Source organism: Stegostoma tigrinum, chromosome 23 (assembly GCF_030684315.1).
Source record: "Stegostoma tigrinum isolate sSteTig4 chromosome 23, sSteTig4.hap1, whole genome shotgun sequence".
In the NCBI taxonomy this organism is placed as follows: domain Eukaryota; kingdom Metazoa; phylum Chordata; class Chondrichthyes; order Orectolobiformes; family Stegostomatidae; genus Stegostoma; species Stegostoma tigrinum.
Window position 1 is genome coordinate 35,493,736 of NC_081376.1, and position 18,568 is coordinate 35,512,303.

The window sequence follows — 18,568 nt, forward strand, 5'->3', positions numbered from 1 at the left end:
CTTCAGAAATTTCATGTCACTGGTCATGAGTTCTCTGGATTATTGTGTGCTGGATGAGCCCAAACCCAGATCTGCATCTTCAACCATACATCTAGCTGGTGTTTTCAGGAGGTGGAATTGGTTCATGGCCTTGAGAGCACCGGCATTCCTCTCCCTACATCCTTTCCTATTTTTGCTTTTGCCGATGCTTGTTCTCAAAAAATTGTGACCCTTCGTGCAGGAGGTTCCTCCAAGATGGTTTCTCCTGAATAAGGTTCTCCCAGTATTGATATAGATGACTTGATTTGATTTGATTTATTGTTGTTACGTACCTTGGTGCTGTGAAAAGTTTTGTTTTGTATTTTGTAAAGGCAGACTGTAGCATACAAAGTGCATATCTGTAATAGAACAGAGCAAGGACTACAAAAGTTCGGCTAAAGTGAAGGTACACAAACTGCATGATCAACATTAAATTTAAAATTTGAAAGGTACATTCAGAAGTCTGATAACAGTGGTGAAGAAGCTGTTTTTGCATGTGTTGTTTCGAGTATTTAAACTTCTCTGTTTTCTGCCTGATGGAACAGGTTGGAAGAGAATTAAACTGGATGGGAGAGGTTTTTAATTATGTTGGCTGTCTTTCCGAGGCAATGAGAAGTGTAGATGGAGTCAATGGATGGAAGATTGGCTTGTGTGATGGACTGGGCTGTGTTCACCACACTCTAGAGTTTCTTCTGATCCTGGACAGAGCAGTTGCCATACCAAACCATGATGCATCCGGATAGAATATTTCATATGGTGCATTTATATGTAGTCCCACGTTTTGGAGCCAAATAGAAGAGTTGGAAGAATTATTGCCTTTTACGTAAGGATCTTGTTATCAGCATTGATGTCACAGTCATTGAAAACTGTAATCCTAAGGCATCTAAAAGTGGTGTTCACAGACTTGATATGGTGTTGGATCTTTGCATTGATGTCAGTCTTAACTGAGACATAGCTCCCCTTGTAGGGAAATGTTCCATGTTTAGGAGGATTTCTCTTTTGATCTTATGGGAGGGATGGACTGTAACTTGCCCTGGGACAGATTCATAAAGGCCTTGAGTCGTCTTGGGGATGAGTCTGAGACCAATTCTTCAGTATGGCCTGTGAAGGTGTTAAGTGAGGCTTGGAGATTCTTTTTCAAGAGGGATGACATTGTCACCTACATACTAAAATTTCACAAGCAAGGTCAGTGCCATTTTGTTCTTGGATTCACCTGGTTGATGTTGAAACATTTTCTGACCCTCCTGTAGACAATATCCACACCACTTGGAAGCTTGTTCTTTTACATGATGAAGCATTGTGATAATGAAGATAGAAAAGAGATTGTGGGCAATGACGCATCTCTGCTTGACCCCTGTCTTGACCTTAGTGGATTCTGACATCATACACTTGGTGAGGACAGTTGCCGACATCTTGTTGTGGAGGAGATGGAGGATGTTGATGAAGTTCACTGCACAATCGATCTTTGACAGATTCTTCCATAGCACTTCATGATTGATCAAGTTGTAAACTGGTCAGATCAATGAAGGCCACGTGGAGTGGTTTATGCTATTCCTGACATGTCTCTTGGAGTTGCTGAGCAGTGATAATCATGTTCGTAGTCTCTGTTTGGTTGGAAGACACACTGGTTCTCAGGAAGGATTTCCTCAGAGACTAAGAGAAGGTGCCTAGCAAGGATTTGGCCATCGATCGTCCTGGCAATGGAGAGTTTGGAGATTCCTTGATGGTCCACTTTGTCTCCTTTCTTGAAGTCAGTGGCGATGGCAGCATCCCACTGCACAGCAGGCATTTCTTCTTTGTCCCAGATTTTCAGCAACAGTCAATGGAGATAATGGGTAAACTCTGCTCCTCAAAGTTTGAAATTCTCTGCTGGAATCCTGTCCCTTCCTGTTGCTTTTCCATTCTTCATATTCCAATGATGGCTTCAACATCTGCCATATGAGGTGGGAGTTGAAGATCATCTTTGATTTGGAATTGGGGATTTCAACAAACATGTGCGTGTTGACGATTGTATAGTGGTTTAGGAGTTTGATGTGCTCTCTCCATTGAGGCTAGTGTTTGCTCTGCCAGTCAAAAGCATTCCATTCTTACTCCTTGAGGCCAAGGATGTTGGGCCCATATATGGCCTTGGTGGTACTGAAGAAATGCCAGGTGTTGTGCTTGTTGGCATGGAGTTGCAGCTCCTTGTCTTTTTAAGTTCCACCATTGGTTCTTGATTTCCCTTGTTCTTCATAACTCCATGGTTGTTGTTTGATGAGTTCTTCTCTTTGCCTTACTGGTGATGTCATTTTGCCAGGCTTGCAGAGCTTTCCTCTTCTTGTTAGTGAGGTCGTGAATGATGCGGTCATTCTTGTCAATCCAATCTTGGTGTTTCCTGGCCTTGTAGGTGATTGTTTCTTCACAGCGTGAGGTGATGACTGTCATCGACTCTTTCAGATTTCCTCCACTCTATTAAAATGAATAGGGTAGCGCTGACTTCAAGTGAGTCCAGATGGACAGGTGAAGTATGAGCTTAAGCAATGACAAGGATGACAGAATTGGGTTGTATGTGCTGTGAGCACTGTGGCTTTGTAGATGCTGTGCCATTACATTGCCAGTGAGTGCAATGCTGGACAACTGTTGGCAGTCCGGGTGCACAGAACTTCTCAGATCGTTTTGGTGAAAGGGATGCTGGTGGATATCCAGGTAGTATTGAATTGCTCTGTGAGTGGAATATGGTAATAACAGACATGAGAAACACCATTGGGGCATTGTAGGTAATTAATACAGCAAGTTTGATAAGAGGGCAAGAAAAGCTGTTAGGCTTCACAGTGAAAATCCTTCCAAAAAGCTGAATGCAACTCAGACTTAGCCAGAACAACATAAAACTCAGCCATTTGTTTACTGCAGCTTGAGAAATAAATGTTATTTATCTGGCACCTGTCATGACCTCATGATGTACTAAAGTACTTCACAGTCAGTTGTGGATATTAACAAACTTCCATTTCATAATGGAAGCAAACCACAGCTAATTCCTGTATCCATCAGTCATGAAACACCTCAAGTAGACCACATCCCCTCTTGGCCAATGGGTGACCAATATTTTGAATTATATTGAATTTTAGAGTCATGCAGCACAGAAGGATGCTGTTTTGCCCATTGGATAAATCATTCAAAGTGAACACAACCAGCTCAATTCTATCCGCTGTACTCTGTAGTGTTGCAAATTTCCCGCTTTGTGTATTTATTAACATAACAACACATGCAGACACACATGCACACACGTACGCATATATATATCAGCTTTAACAAGTTAAAATTTTCTAGGTATTTTAACAAAGCACTTTCAGACACACTGAGCCACAATAGGAGATAGTAGGGCAGGTGACTAACACTTGGTCAAAGCTATGTTTTAAAGAGCAAGTTTGAAGGAGTGGAGAGATGGAAAGGTGTAGGAAGGGAATGGCTGAGCTTGGGACCCAGGCATTTAAAGGCATGGCCATCAAGGAGGAAACAGTTCAAATTGGGGTGCATATAGGGACCAGAATTGGAGAAACATAAATATCTGGGAGAGCTGTTGAGCTGGAGAAAATGACAACGATAAGGAAGGGCAAAACCAAGGTAGTGTTTAAAAACAAGGGATAGAATTTTACGACTTGAAAATGTGAATTAAGGGAAGCACAAGGTGAACAGACAATTTTATGTGACTCTATATTAATGGATGATAAATTATGGAAACCAGCCAAGAGAACATTGAAATAGTCAAGTTTAGAGAAAATAGTTGATTTTGAGTTGAGGCAGGGATATGACAGCCAATATGGTTGAGGTGAAAGTAGGCAGGCTAAGTTATGACTCAAATATTTGGTAGGAAGCACATCTTGAGGTCAGAAATAATATTATGGTTGCAAACAGACCGGCCAGGGAAAGGATAGTTGTTAACTAGGGAAGACAGTTGGAGTGTGGACTAAAAACAATGACTTTTATTCTCCCAACATTTGATTTGATTTTTATTTTGGTACACATGACAATAAAATCCAGTGAAAAGATGTATTTACGGGTGGTACAGGCAGGTCACAGCAAGCAAAGGGTGTACAGATCAAAAAGGCGTATAGGTTACATTGCAGGTTACATTATTTGAGGTTAGAGTCCATTCAGCAGCCTGATAATGGCCAGAAAGAAACTGTTCCTGAACCTGCTGGTGCATGCACTCGGGCTTCTGTATCTTCTGCCTGATGGAAGAGGTTGTAGGAGATCATTACCAGGACGTGATGGGTCTTTGATTATGTTGGCCACTTTTCCGCGGCAGCTGGTGGTGTAGATAGAGTCTGTGGATGGAAGGTTGGCTTCTGTGTTGGTCTAGGCTGTGCATGCCACCTTCTGTCGTTTCCTACAGTCCCGGGCAGAGCAGTTGCCGTACCAGCTATGCACTCAGACAGTATGCTTTCAATGTTGCATCTGTTCAAGTTGGTGAGGGACCTAATGGACATGCCAGATTTCCTAAGCCACCTGAGGAAGAAGAGGTGTTGTTGTGTTGTCTTGACTTGACGGTTGCATTTACCTGTGAAGTCCAGAACGGGTTGTTGGTTATCATCACTCGGGAACCTGATGCTGTTTGCTCTCTCAGCTAAAAGAGATGTTATGCCCATTCAATACTGGAAACCGGACAAGGAGGATGACAAAGTCCAAAGAGCAGAGGTGCAGTCAATGCATGTATGAAACCTGAAGTTGGGTTTGTCAGATGATGCAGTAGAATTTTTCAAATAGGAATATTATTAAACAGCATTTGGCACTGAGCCATATAAAAAGACATTAGCTATGACCCGATCAAAGAGGTAGGTTTTAAGTAGCACATTGAAGGAGGGAGGGCATTTTAAAAGGTAATTCTAGAGTATAGGGCACAGCAGTTAATGTTAAAGCAATTGAAACAGGGGGAGGCACCAGAGGTCAAAAATGAAGGTGTGGAAAGATCTTGGATGATTATGGGGCTGGAGGAGTTTACTAAATAGAGAGATATACCGCCGTTGAGGGATTTGAAATCAAAGATGTATGAAGTTAAAGGTCCAGGTGCAGATTCTTTTCTACCAAAGGCCAACACGCAAAACATTGGCTTATCTATTTTTTCCACACTCCTTAACTCAACTGCTGAGCATTCACTGCTTGTCTGCTTCAGATTCTAAGCATTTAGATTTTATCTGTATTGTTTACAGTTTTATTTGCCTTTCTGGTTCCTTGTTTCAGCAATAAAACTGTTTCAATATATGGAGATAGTGGGAACTGTCGATGCTGATATTGAAATAGAGATAACATGGTGTAGAGCTGGATGAACACAGCAGGCCAAGCAGCATCGGAGGAGCAGGAAAGCTGACGTTTTGGGTCTGGATCCTTGTTCAGAAAAATAAAGTTTTCTGAAGAAGGGTCCAGACCTGAAACTTCAGCTTTCCTGCTCCTCTGATGCTGCTTGGCCTGCTGTGTTCATCCAGCTCTACACCTTTTGTTATCTCTATTTCAATATATAGATTTTCATTATGGAATAACACTGGGCAGATGGACTCGTTTGGCCCATTAGATATGTGCTGGCTGTTTCAAAATGCAACCCAGTCATCCCACAGTGTAAATTTTTGATATGTTTCCTTTCAGCTTTATGCCAAAGTAAATGTTTTCCCTAAAAATGAAGTATTGTTAAACTTATTCGGTTATGTTTAATTTACACAGTAGGAAATTGATCCAATATTGAGAAATCGCACCATTGAAACCTGGCACAATCGATGGATAGATTCTTTTTGTGATAGCATGTAATGTGGTGATGATATGTGACTGGATTACAGATTAACCCAAGATCTTATTGCATGGCGCAACATGCCCAGAGTGCTGAATGACTGCCTCCTGTTCCTATGACAACTTTCTATAACATTGATGTTGACATTTCAAACAGCCACACCAAATATTAATGTCAACAGATTGGAATGGGTAGCATGATACAAAAAGAAACGGAGCTACATGTGGTGTTGCCTCAATTTATGTCAGATTTCTACACATTTGCCCTCTCTACAGGGCAACTGAGCTGCCATGTTTCCAGGACTGCCTGACTTTTTGTTTCTAATTTTCAATACATAGATTCATAGAATCCCTACACTGTGGAAATTGGCCCTTCGGCCCAACAAGTCCACACTGATCCTCAGAGCATCCCACCCAGATCCATCCCCCATAACCCACCTAACCTACACATCCTGAACACTACGAGCAATTTAGCATGGCCAATTTATATAGTCTGCACATCTGTGGACTGTAGGAGGAAACCGGAGCACCCGGAGGAAACCCACGCAGGGGCCGGGATTGATGTCAATGTATCTATTAGTTGATTCCTTTGTGGTAAGGGAATGGGGTGAAGCAGATCTGCTCCTTTATGGGCAGCCACAACTAAGTGGAGAACCCAAATGGGGACACGAAATGTGGCTTCTGCTAAATTCCTCCTTCCAAGGAAAATTCTGTCCAGTTTGTTTTACATGTTTAGGAGCGTGGTACTATGTGATTAATACTCTCTAGCAATATTTGTTACAGTTGAGAATCATTTAATTACTCCACGTAGAATGATACAGCTTGAAATGAAGCCATTGGACATGTCATGCTGGTGCCAGGTCTTAAGAGATATCCAATTGGCCCTAAACCCTCTCCCCACACTCTCTCTCACACCCGCACACACACACACTTCCCTGTAAGGCTAAATATGTGTTCCCTTTACGGCATTTATTCAAGCAATATTTTGAGTCGCCATTGAATCTACTTCCACCATCTTTTCAGGTAGCATCTTCCAGGTCATAACAAGGTAAAGGTAAAGTTGCCATAGTCTTATCAAACTATTGGGTTGCTCTCTCGTTAGAAAGAGATGATTCGTGGTGGTTTAACCTGAAGGTCGCCATGCCTTGGGTAAGGGGACAGGTTGAGAAGGGGAGTCCTTCATGGTAAACTCAGCTGGTGTGAGAATTGAACCTATGCTGTTGGCATCGTTCATTTGTTGTCCACCTAAGTGACCCCCAGGATCACAAAGCTCACTGTAAAATAAAACATTCTTTAACTCACCTCTGTGGTAAATGTAAAATATTATAAATTGAGTGACATAGTCAAATCCAGATGATCTGGCGATTTATCTCATTTCTAATTATGTGATCTTGCTGTGTTCAAGTTGCCTGTCGTATGAAGGGTATGGGACCAACTATGATCTCATTCAATGGTAAAAAAAGTCTTGAGGGCTGAATCATAGAATTCCTACAGTGTGGAAGCAGATCATTCAGCCCATCAAGTCCACACCACCCCTCTGAAGAGCATCCCATCCACGACCACCTCCCTGCGCTATCCCTGTAACCCTGCCTTTTTCATGGCTAATCCACCTAGCCTGCACATCTTTGGACTGTGAGAGTTAACCAGAGCAACCACGCAACCCATGCAGATATGGGGAGATTATATAAATGTCCATACAGACAGTCACCTGAGGGTGGAATCAAACCTGGGTCCTTGGCACTGTGAAGCAGCAGTACAAACAGCTGAGCCTCTGTGCCACCCACTGGTCCACTTCTGTTCTTGATGATCCTACAACAGTGTCCATTTCTGTGGCACTTCACTTGGTTGTGAAGCTGTTTGTTTGGCATTTTCTGAGGTTATGAAAGGATAGTTGTAGAAATGTGAGTTCGTTGTAAAAGTATTCTGAAACTAAATCTCATCAGTTGTGTTATGAATATATCTGTCCAAACAACCAAAGAGAACTAAAGCCCGGAATGCCAATTGCCACAAGGGTTGAAATAAGGCTTGAGGTAATGCAAATCAGGAAGCATTAATTAGGTGACTAAGGGTTGACATCTGAAGGCAGTAGGAGTGTTACAGCTCATTGTATATCCAAAACACTGGACCATGTGGTATAAGTGTCTGAACAAACTGGAAAATCCACATCTAGTTGGATCAACAATTCAACTGTAGACGTCACAGCAACACAAATCTCTGGCTTCCAGGATCAGTAGGTTACACCTATTTTTAACTCAAAGTGATTGAAGCCTGTTTTCACGTCATGTGCCCTGACTTTGTCCAGGTGCATGACTATCTGGGTTTCTTTTACTTTCACTCGTGGCAGATGCGGTCCCAATCACCACAGCAAACATTCAATCAACAAGCAACCATGTCTTCTTAAATATAGGCTTTTCTATGACCTTCATATGAATGGTAGGTTTAAAAGGCAGATATTTATAACATAGACCTTGTGTCTGATCCACATACGTTGCGCTTCAAACATCAAGAAAGTCTTTCATTAAAAAAAAGAAACAAACTATTTAATGCTGGGTCCCTGTCAGCAATTTCATGTTAATTCAAACCACCCTGGAGCCTGAAAGGTATGAGCAATTTTCTGAGCTATCATTAAATTCAGCAGTTTATGAGCATGAGACATTTGGAATATCAGAGCAGGCTAGGCCATTCAGCTGTTTGAGTCTGCTTCACTGTTCAACAAAATCACAGGTGATGTTCTTTATCATACCTTCTTTCCATCTATTTACATATCCTTTCATATCTTTATTATATCACAAACTGTTTGAAACACAAGTTTGATTGTTATTGATGTATATTTATTGAAGTATTAAAAATACATTCTGCAGTCTAACAAAGATGGCAGCTATCAAATACAGATTGGACAAATTGGCTACCACTGGAAATTTCCCGTAATTACTAGGACAAGAGCTATCTCAAGGTCTGTCTGAAATGACATGCTTCACTTTTGTATGAATGTGCCAGGCAAGTCAGCACAAAGCAATAGCAGACGAGATATGTACCTCAGCCAGTTCCGAATAAAGGAAACCATTGAAGCATATTGAGCATGAAATGGCACTAATGACTCCATTGGCATCAGCTACAAAACACAATCAGTTGTGAACAGGACATCAAAACTCACCTTATTAGCTGAGTGGCAAACCTGCATAGACCCAGTCCCATGACAAAATGCTGATTTGTTTGAATTGCCTTTAATTATGTAGTTTTTGACGTCTTTCCTTTGGCTGTTTATAACACAAGAACAACCAACCAGAAAAGCTGCTCCAGACTTAGCAAAGTCGGCCTCTAGTATCTATCTGTCTTAAAAGTCCAATTTTTTTAAGTATCCTATATGTTGCTTGGAAAACTAACAAATTATAAGCCTAAAAGAATCCGATAGCTGTGCCTTGCTCCTGACCTACAAAAAGGAGTTCTTCCAAATCGACCAATCACAAAGCTACGCTAGACATAGACTTAACTGGACTCTAATTCACAAGAATTATTGCCAATATCATTTTAAGTAATTTTCTATTGTAACTTCCTTACCTCTTTTTCTTTCTTTTATGCTCATTTGTGCATGAATTGCAAACTTATCCACTGGTTTGAATAAACCATCCCTTTTTTAAACCTTAAAGAGAGTTTGTTGCAAGTCATTACCAAAATTGGACTTAACAGCAGTGAGTTTGTGAAAACACAGGAGGCAATGGCACCTAATGGTATTATTGCTGGATTATTAATGTCAAGACCCAGGCAACATTCTGGGGACCTGGGTTTGAATGCCAGCACAGCAGCTGGAATTAAGAGTCTAATGATGATCACAAATTCATTACCAATTGTTGAGAAAATCTCATCTGGTTCACTAGTGTCCTTTAGCGAAGCAAACAGTCATCCTTACCTGGTCTGGCCTACAATGCGGTGATGATCTGGGCAATTAGGGATGGGCAATAATTGCTGGCCTAGCCAGTCATACCCTGACCCTGTGAATGAATAAAAAAAACACCATTGCCTAATTTTAAGAGAGGTAAGAAACAAGAAACAAAGGTGGAAGACAGGTGAAAAACCTATCAATTCATCTCTCCCGCTTATACATGACAAGCATTTGAAATATTTTAAATTTATTTTGAATATATATAAACAGAACAAACATAGGAATGAAAGAACAGGAACAGTCACTTGGTCCATCTGGTACGCTTATCTCTTCCTTACAAATCTTCAAAAACCCTCCTTTCACTGCCTTTTGAAAGAGTTAGGAATGCTTATCCTTCTCTGAGACAAAAAAATTCTTTACCTGTATCTTAAATGGATAACCCCGTATATTAAGGTTTCTTGTGGTTCAGTTGTAATGGCCCTCTCTCTGATCCAAAAGGCCTGTGTTCAAGTCCGATCACCCCAGCCCCACTCCCACTCCCATTCCCATTCCCACTGGAGGAGTGCCATACCTCATCTGAATAGGTTGGTTAAAAATACCTGTCAGACTCTAGGACTGATGGCTCATTAGAGGGAGACAACTTGTGGTGGTCTAACTAGAAGGTCACTCTGCCTTAGTCAAGGAGAGAGGTTGCAAGCGTGTCCTCCATGGTTACCTCAGCTAAGGCAGGTACTGAACTCACACTCTTGGCATCACTGTATATCACAGAGCAGCCATTCAGCCAATTGTGCTAACCAATCTCCAACAGGATGGCTTTATAAATTCAGTAAAACATAAAATATTGATTTGTGCACTTCTCTTACTGTAGTGAATGAACAATCCAAAAATGCTTGCAGAATAGTTACTAACTTATAGAATGCTGAAGAGAGAGATTAAACATAGAGACTGTGCATCTTGCACTAATGATTAGACCTCTGTATGAAATGGAAATAACATAAATAACCAGAAAATGCTGAAGATATTTAGAGGGTATGTAAATGGCAACAGCAGAATTATAACTACAGAAGGTGTTTTTCAAAAAATAGAGATTAAGACAGTCTACATTTGTTGAACTCAATGATGAGTGAATGTAAAATGCTTATAAGTGAAAGATGGTTTGCTTTTCTTCAACTTCAGTTGAGCTTCTTTGACCCCAGCCTCCTATCCTATTCCAATGATATCAAAGTGAAAATTTGGTGGAGAATTAGAATAACTGGCGACCAGAAGTTCAATGTCACATTTAGGCACTTGGAGACATGGTGATCATAGTCTTGGCAGAGAGACTGCAACCAGAGGAAAATCTCAATATAACTCCAGCATGTTTTTGATTTCAAACAGTTATGTATTTTATTTTCGTTTTAGTCATGATATGATTCATGAATGGTTTACTGCCATTAGATATCGTAATGAGTAACCTTTTTTTTATCGCTCAGGTTTACAGCACTAATATGACCAATCAGAAAAAAATCTTCTTCCTTAATTCATATCCTGGTTTTACTGTTGAATACATATTTCCCAGTCCCTTAACTTGGGCAATTGAAAGGCATATATAGTAATAAGGAAGTCGTATAGTGACCATAAATAATGGATGCCACGGCATTGTAAGGATTAACATGCGGCCTCACCCAAGCCAGCTAGATTCAAAGTAGTTCCCAATATGACCAGGCAGGAACTTCATAGTATTCTGAATAATTGAATTCTACTTATTAATTTCCTTTTCTCAGCATAACTACCTGTTAGCATTCTCATCTCTATCAGCCAGAAGGTCATAGATTTAAAACCTATTAAAATGTGAACAAAAGATTTCGGTTGATTCTCCACTGCAGTATTGAAGGTGTGCTGCACTGTTCAGAATTGATGTTAAAAGACTGAAAAGTAAATGCAAATAATCTATTTGATTAAGCAGTTTTGAATAAAGAAGAACAGGGAAGCTCTCCCCAGTGTCTTACTCAATATTTATCCCTGGATCAGTTTCACAAAGAAATAAATAGTTATTTGCTACTTGTGTGATTTTGTTATGTGATAATTGGTAGTCTTGTTTCCCCAAACTTGAAAAAAGTTGTGAAGTGCTTCAAAGCCCTGAAGTTGCAAAAGGTGCTGTAGAAATGTTATTTCCTTGTTAGTGATTCCCTTATACTTAATCTATACATTGTGTGTCTTTGCGGGTTTGGGAGGAGGAGGGTGCGTAAAGAATTAAGTGAGAAAATTATACAGGCTGTGTCGTTATTTACTTTAATTCCATGTTTTTCCTACCTTGAAGATGTCAAACTAATATTTTCAGTGACAAAAATAGAAAATACTGGAGAAACTCAGCAGATCTGGTGGCAGAGAGAAACAGAGTTCATGTTTCAATTCAGTGACCCTTCTTCAGAACTCAGTTTGAGTGGTTGGTATGGAGTCTCAGCATTGATCAAAAAATCTGTGTGATCTTACTGTGCACAGAATTACAAATAGGGACCACTGGCAGATGAGACTTCTTGTTCACTGCTGGGTTTTGCACACCTGCCCAGTGGAGCAGATCCCTGATTAAATTGAACGCATTTAACCCCTTCAAGTTGTTTTCTTTTTCAAATACAAAAGCATACTTTTCCGTGTAACTCCTTTCCAAGTGTTCTATTAGTTTATGTTTGTAAAACAATTGACATGTCACTTTTTTAACTTTCAGGGGAAAAATATTACCAAAGTAATGCATAATAACACTAGTTCTAGAAATTTAAGAAATACTGCCTGCTTATGACTTAGATTTCATGTTAAAAGCTGGATTTGCCGTTTTGATAGATTCACTGATCTGCGTTCCACAACAAATGGTGTATTCGGCGAGTGGAATAAATTGCAAACTTTGCTGCCATCTAATGGTCAATACATTTTCTGAATACAGTGCCTTGGTGCCTTTTTGCTCATAATGTGGGATGGGCATGGTGGCTCAGAGGTTAGGACTACTGCTTTACAGCAGCTAGGGATCTGGGTTCAATTCCGGTCTCAGGTGGCTGTCTGTGTGGGTTTCGTCCAGGTGCTTCAGTTTCCTCCTACAGTCTAAATGTGCAGGGTAGGTGGATTGGCTGTGCCACAGTGCCCAGGGTTGTTCAAGTTAGACATGGGAACTGCAGGGGTAAGGGAATAGGTTTCAGACGGGCAGTGTGGACTTGTTGGGTCAAATGGCCTGTTTCCACATCATAGTGATTCTAAATATCAGAGAAATTACTTAATTATTACACAGTGCCTTCCATTACGTCCCGAAAGACACACTATAAAGTTTTATTTTTCAGTACTTTTGATTGTGGACTGAAATGGGAAAATGACTTTTTTTAAAGACAGGGACTGCGGAAGGCATTAAAAAAAATAAATTGCTAAGATTATTGTAAGTGCTGTTTAAATCACTGTTTATTTAAGCAACAAGGACGGGTTACTGGAGAAAGACTGGCACCTGTGAGTGGGTACAAAGTACAAATCTGCTGGCACCAAATAAATGATTAGTTTATGGAGTTGTTACTCGTTGTCCATCACAAATAGCCTTCTGTCTGCCAACGACAATCATGGACTCCCAAATAGCTGAGTGGCTTGTGTGCATGAATGAATAACCAGAAGCTTTTGGACCTGCAGAAGGTGAGGTAGCATCTGTTTCTCCACAGTAAAAAGAAACACTTGAAGCCTGAAGAATGCTAATTTATTTTCCTTCACCAGTTGCTATGAGCTGTAGCTTTTAACCAGTAAGTCAGAGAGCTTATAACATGTGAACCTGTTGCTCTCTTCCTCCTGCAAGCAAGTGAAAATATCTGGACAAAAGAAATCAAGGAGCAGCAAGCCCTGGCAAGCCAAAAAGATCACCTTAATGAGCCCTGTGGATAGGTTACATTGAATTGTCTTTCAAATCTTTCCCTCTACCCGCAGCACCAATGGGAGATTGATAAGCTTTAAAGCAAATGGAATTGAGGAAAACTTGGCAAGATGGATCAGAAATTGGCATATAATAGGACTCAAAGGGTGGTGGTAGAAGGCTATTTGAGCGACTGGACACCGGTGTCAGTGAGGAATTTGATAAGGTTCCCCATGGTAGGCTCATTCAGAAGGTCAGGAGGAATGGGATACAGGGGAACTTAGCTGCTTGGATACAGAATTGTCTGGCCAACAGAAGACAGCGAGTGGTAGTAGAAGGAAAATATTCTGCCTGGAAGTCAGTGGTGAGTGGCGTTCCACAGGGCTCTGTCCTTGGGCCTCTACTGTTTGTAATTTTTATTAATGACTTGGATGAGGGGATTGAAGGATGGGTCAGCAAGTTTGCAGACGACACAAAGGTTGGAGGTGTCGTTGACAGTATAGAGGGCTGTTGTAGGCTGCAGCGGGACATTGACAGGATGCAGAGATGGGCTGAGAGGTGGCAGATGGAGTTCAACCTGGACAAATGCGAGGTGATGCATTTTGGAAGGTCGAATTTGAAAGCTGAGTACAGGATTAAGGATAGGATTCTTGGCAGTGTGGAGGAACAGAGGGATCTTGTTGTGCAGATACATAGATCCCTTAAAATGGCCACCCAAGTGGGCAGGGTTGTTAAGAAAGCATATGGTGTTTTGGCTTTCATTAACAGGGAGATTGAGTTTAAGAGTCATGAGATCTTGTTGCAGCTCTATAAAACTTTGGTTAGACCGCACTTGGAATACTGCGTCCAGTTCTGGGCGCCCTATTATAGGAAAGATGTGGATGCTTTGGAGAGGGTTCAGAGGAGGTTTACCAGGATGCTGCCTGGACTGGAGGGCTTATCTTATGAAGAGAGGTTGACTGAGCTTGGACTTTTTTCATTAGAGAAAAGGAGGAGGAGAGGGGACCTAAGAGGTATACAAGATAATGAGAGGCATAGATAGAGTTGATAGGCAGAGACTATTTCCCAGGGCAGAAATGGCTAGCATGAGGGGTCATAGTTTTAAGCTGGTTGGAGGAAAGTATAGAGGGGATGTCAGAGGCGGGTTCTTTACACAGAGAGTTGTGAGAGCATGGAATGTGTTGCCAGCAGCAGTTGTGGAAGCAAGGTCATTGGGGTCATTTAAGAGACTGCCGGACATGCATATGGTCACAGAAATTTGAGGGTGCATACATGAGGATCAATGGTCGGCACAACCTTATGGGCTGAAGGGCCTGTTCTGTGCTGTACTGTTCTATGTTCTATGTGTACCACAAGGATCAGTACTCCTACTGCTTGGTATATACATAAATGATATAGATGAAAACATGTGGGGCAAGGTTAAGCAAATTTATAGCTGATACCAAGATTGGTAGAGTGGTTAGTAGTGAAGAAGATAGTTTAATGTTACAGGAAGATGTAAATGGGTTGGTCAATGGACGGACCAGTGGAAGATAATATTTAACCCTGATAAGTGTGAGGTGATGTACTTTGGAAGAAGAAAAAAGATGAAGGAGTAGTTAATGAATGGGTAGCTTAGAGGAACAGAGGGATCTTGGAGTAATTATTCACAGATCCCCAAAATCAGCAGAGCACGTGAATAGGATTCTTAAGGTAAATGGAACATTTGCTTTCATCAGTTGTGGCATAGAATATAAGAACAACAAGGTAATGTTGAAGTTGTACAGAGCATTGGTTAGGCTGTTTGAGTGACTGGAAGCTGGTGTCCAGCAGAGTGCCACAAAGATCATTACTGGGACCCATATTATTAGGTATATAAATAAATGATGTAGATGAAAATGTAGGGGGAATGTTAAGCTTATTTGCAACTGATACCAAGATTGGTAGAGTAGTTAAAAGCAAAGAAGATAGTTATAGGTCACAGGAAAATGTAGACGGTTTGGTCAGATGGGCAGACCCTGATAAGTGCAAGTAGACATGCTAATATAATTCCCTTTGCTGAAACCATTACTGACTATCCCTAATTAACCCATGCCTTTGCTAGTGGGTATTAATTTTCTCCTTCAGGATTTCCTCCAGTAGCTTTTCTACCATTGATATTAGACTAGTTGACTGACTTATTGAGCCCACGATGCGACAAACAAATGCTTCATGATGTTAAAGCTCACACTAGCCCAGAAGTAGTCACCCTAGTCATCAGTGCATATGCTGCAAAGCTAGAAACAAGGCTTGAGACAGAAGAGCAATTCTATCCAGCCTTGATAAATACTTTTCCTAAGTCACAAAAGGAGATGGGTTGATTCTCCTTGGTGATTTCAATACCAGAATATTTGGGAGAGATACAAACTTTTGGAAAGGAGTGCATGACAAAGAAGGCAAAGGGGAGATAAACATCAAAGAGGTCCTCCTTCTAATAAGCCTGCTCATAACTATTCCATCACAGTGACATGGGCTTGGATGTTTGGAGTATTTAATCAGGCAGGAGAATACCAGGTGGGGACTCTACAGTCTCCCTGCCTCTCACGTGACCAATTTCTGGTCAGAAAGGTTTCGAGAAGTCTATCCCTTCCTGTTAACAATTGAACCACTTATCTAGGCAATTATCAGGGAAGTAATGAGGAGATGATGGTTTAGTGGCATTATCACTGGACTATCAATCCAGGGACCCAGGTATTGTTCTGGGGATGTGATAATGGGAACTGCAGATGCTGGAGAATCCAAGATAATAAAATGTGAGGCTGGATGAACACAGCAGGCCCAGCAGCATCTCAGGAGCACAAAAGCTGACATTTCGGGCTAGACTCGCTCCGATGAAGGGTGTAGGCTCGAAACGTCAGCTTTTGTGCTCCTGAGATGCTGCTGGGCCTGCTGTGTTCATCCAGCCTCACATTTTATCATCTTATATTCTATTGTTCTGGGGACCCAGGTTCAAATCCCACCAGGGTACATGATGGAAGACTTGAACAATGACTGGAAACCATTGCCAATTGTTGGGGAAAATTCCATCTGGTTCACTTCTATCCTATAAGGAAGGAAACTGCCATCCTTACCTGGCCTGGCCTACTTGTGACTCCAGACCCTCAGCAATATGGTTGACTCTAAACTGCTGTCAGGGCAATTAGGGATGGTCAGCAAATGCTGGCCTTGCCAGTGAGACCCTCCTTCCTGAATGAAAAAAAACTACATAGTCAGCACATAAAGCAAAACTTGTTGGGGCTTCTTATGGGATAGAGAGTGCTATTTTGTTAGTGGCATGCGTTCATTTGTTTTAAATTGGTTACCACCCACACCAAAATTGAGCAATATTACTTTTTTCAATCATGGCACGTGGGTGTCACCAGCATTTATTGCCCATATCTAGTTGCCCAGAGGGCAAATACAAGTCAGCCACATTCACATGGGTCTGGAGTGACATGTAAGTTAGATCAGGTAAGGATGGCAGATTTCCTTCCCTAAAATACATGAGCTAACCAGATGGGTTTTGATGACAATCAACAGCGGTTAATAGTCACTATTAGACTAGCTATTTCTTCAGCTCCTGATTTTTAAAATTGAATTCAAGTTTCACTGTCTGGCCCTAGTGGGTTTAGAACATATGCTCCTAGAGCATTAGGGTGGAGTTCTAGATTACTAATCCAGTGATAATGCCCTTACATCTCTGTCTTTCCAGGTTAGCTATGTTGACACTTCAAATTTTAAGAAATGATTAATTTTATGCTATTTGTAGTTAGGCCACCAGAGGTCAGATGATGTCCACCAGAAGGTGCTGCATAATAACAGCAGTTCACTGGGATGCATCAAGGAGGGGGAATCCTACAGGAATACTTTGCCCCAGGACGCAATGACACCCCTGAGGCCAAGTAAGTCTGGTCTGGTACATTGTCAGGATGAAGCCAAACTGATCAGAGCACTATGGTGCAGGAGGTCATTCAAGAGTGAGGATTTAAAAAAAGGATTGTATTTGTAGCAGGGGACAATATATTGTTGTCTATGATAATACAGTGCAGAGCTGGATGAACACAGCAGGCCAGGCAGCATCAGAGGAGCAGGAAAGCTGACGTTCTGGGCTGGAACCCTTCTTCAGACATGGGGGAGGGTAAAGGGAGCTCTGAAATAGATAGAGGAGGGATGGGGCTGGGGAAGGTAGGTGGGATGCGATAGGTGAGTGCAGGTAGGCGGTGGTGGGGATTGGTCAGTGAGGTGGGAGGAACAGATTGGTGGGAAAGAAGACTGACAGGCCAAGGAAGCAGGGATGAGAGGGAGGGATGGTCATGGGATGAGGCCAGGGTTGGGGAGGTTTTGAAACCAGTCAAGTCCACACTAATACCATTGGATTGTAGGCTCCCAAGGCAGAATATGAGGTGCTGCTCCTCCAGTTTCCGGGTGGCGTCGTTGTGACACTGGAGGAGGCCCAGGATGAACATGTTGTCCAGGGAGAGGGAGTTGGAGGGGGAGTTAAAGTGTTTCCGAACTGGAAGGTGTCATTTATTGTGCACAGAGTATAGGTGCTCCACCTACACTCCTGGCCCCTGGTTCTCCACTTGCTCTCACCGATGTAGATGTGGTCACATTGAGAGCAGCGGATACAATAGATTTCATTAGCAGATGTGCAGGTGAAACTCTTCTGATGTGAGGGGTTTTTTTGGTCCTTGGATGGAGGTGAGGAGGGAGGTGTAGGGACAGGTGTAACATTTCCTGCGGTTGCAGGGAGAGGTGCCGGGGTGGTGGGGCTAGTGGGGAGTGTGGAGCAGATGAGGGAGTAGCGGACAGAACGGCCTCTACGGAAGGCAGATAAGGGGGAGAGGGAAATATATCCTTGGTAGTGAGGTCAGATTGTAGGAGGTGGAAGTGGCAGAGAGTGATATGTTGATTCCAGAGGTTAGTGGGGTGATACGTGAGGAGAAGGGGAATTCTGTCTTGGTTTTTGTTGCGGGGAGGGGATGTGAGGGCTGAGGTGCGGGAAATGCAAGAGATGCGGTCGAGAGCATTTTTGGCCACTGAAGGGGGAAAGTTGCGGTCCTTGA